The sequence below is a fragment of the Ixodes scapularis genome, unplaced genomic scaffold (genome assembly GCF_016920785.2).
Source record: "Ixodes scapularis isolate PalLabHiFi unplaced genomic scaffold, ASM1692078v2 PGA_scaffold4__175_contigs__length_147842914, whole genome shotgun sequence".
Taxonomy (NCBI): Eukaryota; Metazoa; Arthropoda; class Arachnida; order Ixodida; family Ixodidae; genus Ixodes; species Ixodes scapularis.
In genome coordinates, this window is record NW_024609879.1 from 49,243,055 (window position 1) to 49,251,510 (window position 8,456).

The following is an 8,456-nucleotide window of genomic DNA, read 5'->3' on the forward strand; positions in this document are numbered from 1 at the left end:
CCTGATACCGCGGCCCGATTGGGCCGCTGAAACTGCTCCCTCGGAGCCAGACATCGTACGTCCGCACGCTATCGCTGTCGGAAGTAGACTCGTTAGGCCACGGCTGCGCTGCCTACTTGGCGGGCGGCAATATGTGGATTGCCTCAAGATGCTGGTATACAAGGTGACTTGACGTGACGAGAAGTCAGGGGAATTCTTGCGTCATGAGGTTACGGGGTGCGATCGCCGTCCTTTTTCCCGTAGCCTGTTGTGGCAGACGTTTTGTAGTTTTGTTCGGAAAACGCTGCCACCGTACGGGCTGGCTTTTCTGGAGTCTTATTAGCCCCGAGAAGTTCGCGTGGCGCCCCCTGACGGCGAACCGGGGTGACGTCACGGCGAGGAGAGAATTTTTCCCCGACTCGCTCCGCTCGCCCTGTGGAGGCTGTGACGACGCTAGCTGTCGGCGCGCTCGTTTCTATTTCATTTTTTTAGGCGTGTTTTCCGTAGGAAGTGTAAATTTTTATATGACCCTTTATTTAGGTATGACCTGTAGCTACAGGCGAAACTCCAACGAACATTTTAAGCATGCTTGACAGGGCAGGCAACGCATGAATCGCAGCTGGTATATGAAAATAAAGAAATATGGCCACAATTGCAGGAGCATCATTATAGATTTACATCTCGCACAATAAATGCTGTTGATGGTCTGAATAAATTGGCAGGCTATGTATACTATTTTTCTTTTGTATCTGTTTTTAAACAGGATCGCCGAAGCAGAAAAGCTGCATGCTCCTCGAGCAACCTGCTAAATACAGTCTGGGCCATGGGGAGAGAATCACAAGTAAGACAGCTCAAGTGCAGGAGCAAAGTAAAAAGCAAAAACAAAAAAACAAGGAACATTTATTATATACATTGCCCGCATTTTACCTTCGCTGGATTCGGGTAGTATTTCAAAGGACTACAGGGGTGATATTTGTGGACTTGTTGATATCAACCCTCAAGTAATGTTTAACAAACGTAAGCGAAGGTGTCTAGCTCGTTATTAGTCCCTTAAGCCCTAAAATTGAGATTTTACTTAAACCGAAGTGTCCTGAAGCTAAAATACCAGAAGCTTTTCTCACGCAGACTGTCGCCCTTCACAGGTTCCACATTTTCTGATACTAGTGCTGCATCTACCGCTGGACAGACGTTCTAATGCTTGCTTTTACTCCTGTTTTGCTCTGTTGTCAGAGAGTCCAGCTGTAGGGAGTTTGAAGGCTGAGGAAGCTTTTGGGGACCTGTAGCGGTCTCTTTTAATTGGAAATGACAATTCAGACTAAACCGTGTATTTTTTATTACCCAAGGCTGGAATAAAGAATGTCAGGAAAAAGTATAAACATTCCAAATTACAGCGCTATTGCTGTGCATATTTTGGGCAGTTCAATACATCTCATACAGCCAACTGGGGGAATTCGGTAGTTTTTGCTGCTACCATACAAACTAATTTTCAGTAATTGTGCACCTTCTAAGAAATATGATACGTGTATAAACTATATAATTAATTCACGATGAAGCTACATTTATGTAAAACAGCCCTGTTCCACGAGCACTTCAAAGATCATCAGACGCAGGGCCTTTAAAACATCTGCGAACCAGCGCATGCAGAGTGGAAGCGCAGAGTCGGGGTCGCGAGCTAATTTGCCGACCACCCAAAGGCACATGAGATAAAAGCCACTTCAAATGCCTTGAAAGCGGGATGTAATATCGTCCTAAATCATCAACAGGCAAGGAACAGAATTCCAGCGTCTGAAACACTTGCGCCACCGCTTCACCGACCCCTCGCAAGATTGCCTTGTGTCGTGTGGACGGGCGGGAAGGTTCATCGGCGGAATTGCCTCCGCCGATAGCTTTCGGGATTTGTAACCCAATTTTAAAGGTAAAAGGGACGAGCAGGCTTATAACACGTACGGAAGCACGTCAATATCGGCCTAACTCAACGTCTTGTACACCGGGTAAACGAAGTCCAGCTCCTCGAAGAGCTTGCGGCACACAGCGCCAAACCAGGAAACCGGTGCTGGGAAGCGAGCCGATGCGAGATCGCGAGCGGAGTACTCCCCCTGACGTCACGGTACACCTCACCCAATCAGGGCGCGGCGACCGCAGCGACGCTTGTGTTCGCTCTCGGGGCTAATAGATGCCGTTGATACACATCTTGAATAGCGGATCTGCACCCAGGAAGTCAGACAGATGATGGTTGTACGCCGGTGGATGCTGGAACAGTCATGCGTGACCGAATATCGGGCTGCTGCCATCAAGACTCTGGCGATGACCAAGTGCATCAGGTTCAGCAACGTGGCTACAACGTCCTTATAATCCGTTGATGTTTTCGCTGCGGTTTCCAACCATGTCGTGGGCTCCATATCTGCAAGCATAAACAAAAAAATACCACCGCGCCGAAAACGCAATAAAGCAACGAAAAACCAAGACCCCCGAAAGACGATAACTCCTAGAAAGAACGTCATGGGCGCAGCACAAAGTAAGCCGAAACGAAGGGGAACAGACACCATTTATCAGTCAAGGGAGCGAAATCAAGTGCCAAGAGAAGGGCGGAAAAGCCATGTTGCGCGCAATTGTGGTAGAATGCTCTTGAATGTAAAGTCGTCGTCTCAACGAACGAGAAATGACATTTAATATAACATTTACTGACAAATCGAGATAAAACTAGTAAAACCGTACTAGGTATAACCGAAGCTATATCCCGGTAAAATGAGGAAACTTTATGTAAAACGGTATTATTCGTATTATTTATTTTATTTTCAGTACCACCCGAATCCCTCTATGCTGTTTGTGTTAATACTGTATAAACCAATACTGACAGCTGGGGCGAGGAGCACCCCGGCCTATAGCCTCGTCATGCTTTTTTTTAACCTGTCCTGCATATCACCGACTGATTTTGTTTCGGGCAAGACCAACCCAGAAAAGATTGCCCTAATTGCGTGGTAGCGGTGTCCTTTTGGTGGATAGATGTGGATTACTATACAGAGCACTTTGAATCGAGCGACGGTTCGCGCCCTTTACTTGTTTTTTTTTTCTTCTTTTATATAACTGATATGTATCTTTCGTTCCCCTTTCTTTCTTTCTCTCTCTCTCTTAAGGCCTGCATCTCTCTTCATACAACGAATGAGCGTCAGACGTTTTGACATTACTTCTCCCTAACATTGATATCCGTGTGACGGAGGTAACTCCACGCCCGAGTACGCGCATCTTCCTCTACGAATTGACCAGGGAGAAAGCAATAATATTTATCATACTTTTAGTTATGTCTCCAGGCAAACAACGTCGACATGGTTTTCATTCGGGCTTATCAAAGTAAGTTTGCACGAGCCTCATGTATTTCTTTTTCTTTGCTGTCTTTCCACACCAGCGCGTTCACTAAATCAGTCGCGTCATTGAAAACTGCAAGGTGAGGCCCTTTACAATAAAGGATGAAAGTGCTCGCTCAGCCGTCTACCCATCTCTGCATACCCCACGCGCTTTACACATTTTCGTGAAAGAGTGGATTGCTGAGCTATATGGTTGTTGGACATGGTATTATAAAAGTGCACAACGACGAGACACAATACGAAGAAAGGCACAGGACAGACGCCATCATGAATCTAAATGTTTCTGGAAATTCGTAGAGATTACCGCTTCGAAAATGTACGCCGTTTGATTTCTGCATGGTACAGTGTTTATCGAGGGCGACAACTTTCCTGCGGCTATGACTTTGTGTTTTGGCATTGTGACACTTTTTATGATATGTGCTTGAATTTAAATCAAATACTTAGTTACAAGTTAGCGCTTGTTAAGTGTTTTTCTTCGTCTTGCGTCCCCCTTTTCGAGCTATTTTATTAACATGTGCAACTTTCCGGTCTATATATTTTTGTTTTACACACTCCTATTTTCGTTGTGTCGATGTACGAATACGTTGAACAATATCAATCGAGTGGTAACTTGGACTAGCGGATGCTATAAATTCGAACAGCTAAAATATAGTACCCTCACACGCTGGAGAATGAGAAAGGAAGCCCCTCTTGCCTTTAGCACGGGCATTCCCTGCCATTCTAGAGACAAAGATAGTGGGTGCATCGTTTTTTACGGGCATTAGCTTGCGCCATCTATCCCTTGCTACCTCAATTCTTTTTCCTCTGAACCCTGAAACTATCACCGAGACTCCATAAAGTAATCAAACACAGTTCATCGTTTTCGAAAAAAGAACAAAATCACGATTTCAGAAGAAGCCGTTGAATTTCAGACACTACTACAGCTTCAAGTCCAACCGCCGTGGCTTTGTTGCCAATTCGTCTAGAATCGTCGCGGTGAACATTTAGCAATGCTAGTCCGTTTAATCTTAGCGTCCCAGTCGTATTGCAGAGGTAGGTTTTCAAGCGTCTCAGGGTTGAAAAAAGACCTCTCACTTGTCGATGTCGTTACTGGAAGAGTAGCTATAACTTGAAGCAGCTTTTGGATTACGGGAAACATGAGAGACTGGCAATGTTTCAAGTGCCTCTAGTGGACCCGTGGGATATTCGCCTAGCGTTTGGAGCCTCTTATACCAGGGATGTAGCTCTCCAAAAACCGAGAAGATTCCGTCCGCAACATTGGTATGGTGGCGCTCACACAAGAGGCGTACCGCGCCCGCGTCATTAGAATGCGGTAGTGGGCTTAACGACGAAGGAAGAAGCCCTTGAAATTGAGCAAGAATGCTCTTGTGCTTCACAAATCGTTCGTCCATTTGCTCTGCGAAAGCTTCCAGGAATAGAATAAATATGCAACGACGAAAGTACTCTTCTGGATTCGCAGACGTGGAGCGCGTCGTTTGTCGACCAACCATCCTCGGCACTTCTATGATTAAGCCAAAATTTGCACAGCTTGAAGAAATGTGATCAAAGAGCTTTTGAAATTCTTCGTGAGCTCTGTACCGTATACTTCGCACATTTCCCAAAACATCCTCAGCTAACTCAAAAGCGGAGGAAAGATCAAGTTTTACTGTTTGCAAGTACTTGCTCTGTGGTAGGCTGAAACTAAATACCTTCTCTGCCACAAAAAGAGAGACCAAAAATTCGTTCCTCTAGAGTGCGCTCAGTAAGAGTGGAGCATTCGACGATGATTCCCTGTCGTTCCAGTTAGTGGCGATATCCTGAAGAGTTATCAAAAACAGGTTCTATGAGTTCTACAAAAACATTGAGAGCGTCATGTCTCTGAACCCATCGGGTTGGGCAAAGCGACTTTAAGCGCGATACGCGAGGCTTGAGCGCCAGCTTCTCAATCTGGTCGCCGAGAGCAGCTTGGCGTTTCGGAGTGTGAAAGAACTCGCAGACCTTAGCTATTGTTCCCATGCAGTTTCTAATCTGGGGTACAGAACATGCACTCGACAGGCTCAAGTTAAGGCTGTGTGAACCACAGTGAATGTAAACAGCATTAGGAAACTGTTGTCGAATGAGTGCCTGAACACCTTTTTATGCCCCACTCATTGAGGCCGCACCGTCATACGCTTCAGCTCTCAAGTACTTCGTTGCAACACCAAAGTCGTACAAACTTTTCACTATCGTGCTGGCCAGACCTTTCCCTGTCATGTCAGTCACAGGAACAAACTGCAGGAACTGTTCTTTTATAACGATCCGCTCCATGTCCACATAGCGGCACACAGCGAGAGCTGTTCTTCACCCGCGATGTCCATTGTCTCATCAGCCATGACTGCAAAGCACTCCGCAGCATTCACCTTTGAGACAAGCTTTTGCAAAACGATGCTATTGCATGCCGATATAATCTCATTTTGGGTCCTCCAGCTGGTGTAGGTCGCATTAGCACTGCATCCCTCTAATTGCTTTTTGAGAGGCTCATCGCCGTTAGACGCACTCAACCTTCGAAGCGCCTTGAAATTCCCTTCGTTTTCTCCCGGCTCATTGGATAGACCCATTTTCTCGGCGTCTCTATGGCCACGCAGAGCAAATCCTTGTCTTCCGCACCAGACTACCGTTGTGATGACAGGAGTCAGACATTTCCTGTTTTTAGCTATTTGATCCTTTAAACCGGAGTCAATGTCCTGGTCAATGGGATTCTTTCTCCCCTCTCATATTTCCAGAAACTGGGCGGCATCAAAGACGCTGTTCTTATGGACTGTTTTTGTTTCATGGTCCTTAAAATCCTCAACTGCATTTTTCCATTTGTCGAATTTCGACAGCACAAGCTTGCCAGCGGGCAATCCTCTCTCGCCCACCCCAGACGAAGCAAAAAGGACGCAGTACTTACAAAAGGCGCCGTTCTCCGCGTTGGAGTAGACAAGCCAGTTCCATCGGTGAAGCCACTTGTACTGAAACTTGAGGTTCCTTTTTCCCGTTGGCTTGAAAGGGAAGGTGGGGCTTGGCGTCCAGGCACTTGTCACCAACTCTTTTTTCTTGACGTCCGTAACCTGCACAAAATAGAAATGACATGTATAAGTAGGGTTCAACCTTGTAACGATACCTCCTGGCATAAATCAGCTATTCTGGTTAACCATCACCGTTGCAGGTAGAGGAAAACGGCTAGGTTTGCACGGGCTCATCCCACCAAGCGAACGAACAAGAACCACTGCTTGCGCACATGTCAAGCGAGCGTCACCATGAAGGATGTCCCTTCTGTAAAACTTTGTTGTTGAACGTTGCACCAGTGAAACGAGGTTACCTGTCGTGCAAATAAGGCCCTACCTGCGTGCAAGCCATCCGAACAACAGCGGCAACCCATAGGGACCAGTCACGGGACAACGGGAGGAAAAAACGTTGCCGAACCCGTGGCATAAAACTTAGCCTAAATTACTTATTACGTTCGAGTTACGAAAACTACGAAAACAACATTTACGACTACATCCACTTCCACTCTAAATGTACTCATTAGATTATTTGATTACTTGACATTAAATATAATTGAACGTCGATCCAAAAGAAACCATTAATTTTCATTTTCTCCTTGTGTAACGTGATTATTACCGCTGGTCGTTTTATTTAGTATGCCAATTTTAACAAACGTAATAGAGTGAATCTCAGCACTAGTCTGAGTAAATACACGTAGATCTAAAGGCCCGTTCACACTCTTGCGACTGCTTGCGACCTCTTAAACCTGGGTTCCTTAAAACTTCTTAAACCAGAGAACACACTGGCGCCATCTATTGGGAAGCAGTGTAAACTCGGCGGTCCGGCATATTTTGTTTTATTTCTCGCGCAATATCCTTTCTTTTTTGGCTCGAAAAACTTTTGTCAATGTTATAAACGAGCCTTTCTATGGGTATTACGCACATTTGACCTCGGAAATCCCGCAAAACCTTCGCTTTTGTGAAATGCAGTTCTAGGGTCACCGCATAGATGGCGCCACAATGTCAGTGTGTTTCCTCATTCTAGAAACATTTAAGAAGTAAGAGATCTCGTCTCTCTCAGTCGTACTCGGTCGCAAGAGTGTGAACGGGCCTTAAGAAATATTAGGTTCCGGCAAATCCAATTAAGTAAAATATGCAAACCCTATTCGCTTAAATAGTCTCAAGGAAGAGTCATAAAACGATTACGGCTTTGGTCTTCTTGTTAGTCAACTCGCGAAGGAATGATTAAACCCCCGATTGTTGAAGAAAAAAAAAAGGATGCTCGTTGAAATTGAACACATTGCGACTTTTCTTTGACTCGTGCGGTCACGTTTTCTTAAAAACTTGAAACATCGAAGCTCTTACATAACTTGAACGAGGAAGAAAAACCAACCAAGAAAGACATCCAAAAAGCGAGGTCATTTTTAAAGTTCGCTAAAAGTTAGAATAAAACAATCCCGAACTCAACATTTTTGATTGCAACTTTTAGGTCATTTGATTAGTTAAATGCAGCATCAAATTTTTGACCTTGCGCATAAAAAAAAACAGAATGACAAATATTGGAAGAAAAAAAAATCTGGTCACACTTACCGACTTTCCAACGTAGATCCCCAAGTCATTTGGGTGAGTCGCAGCAGAAACTGGAAGATGCTGGGCAGAGACGGATCGCACAGAGGAATCCGGTGAGGGTGATGGCGTCTGTTGAATGATCGACTTCTCAATGCTGGGAGTCATACATTCCGATGGTGATGCTTCCGTTGGCTTCAAATCGCGATTTTTTTTAGGCAAGTAGTAGGTAAGCACAGAATTTGGTTGGCGCTTCAATGAGGCAGCTTTGGTGATATAGCTCATCGAGGACTCTTGAATTCGTGCACCGATCAGTCTTAGAAATTAGTTGTTAGACTTACACCGTGGCATGGGTGCGCAATGAGCAGTACTAGTAGTGTAGATGCTCTAACATGAAAACCGGCAGTTTGTTTGGCAGCTGGAAGCCCGGATCTTGCTGCCGGGAGGTAGCGCACCGAATTTTATCGCTTCCGTGAAGTGCACGAAAAGACGGCCTGACGGAAAGGAGGAATTAAATAGAAAGAAAAAGAAGGATATAAAAAGAGAAAGAGGAGGAAAATGCACA

The 8,456-nt window shown here is 45.2% G+C and overlaps 1 pseudogene; it reads right to left on the reverse strand.

Annotated features, from left to right (window-relative positions):
• Positions 1–5,493: 5,493 nt before the first annotated feature.
• LOC120840672 lies at positions 5,494–8,176 on the reverse strand (annotated as a pseudogene).
• Positions 8,177–8,456: the final 280 nt, after the last annotated feature.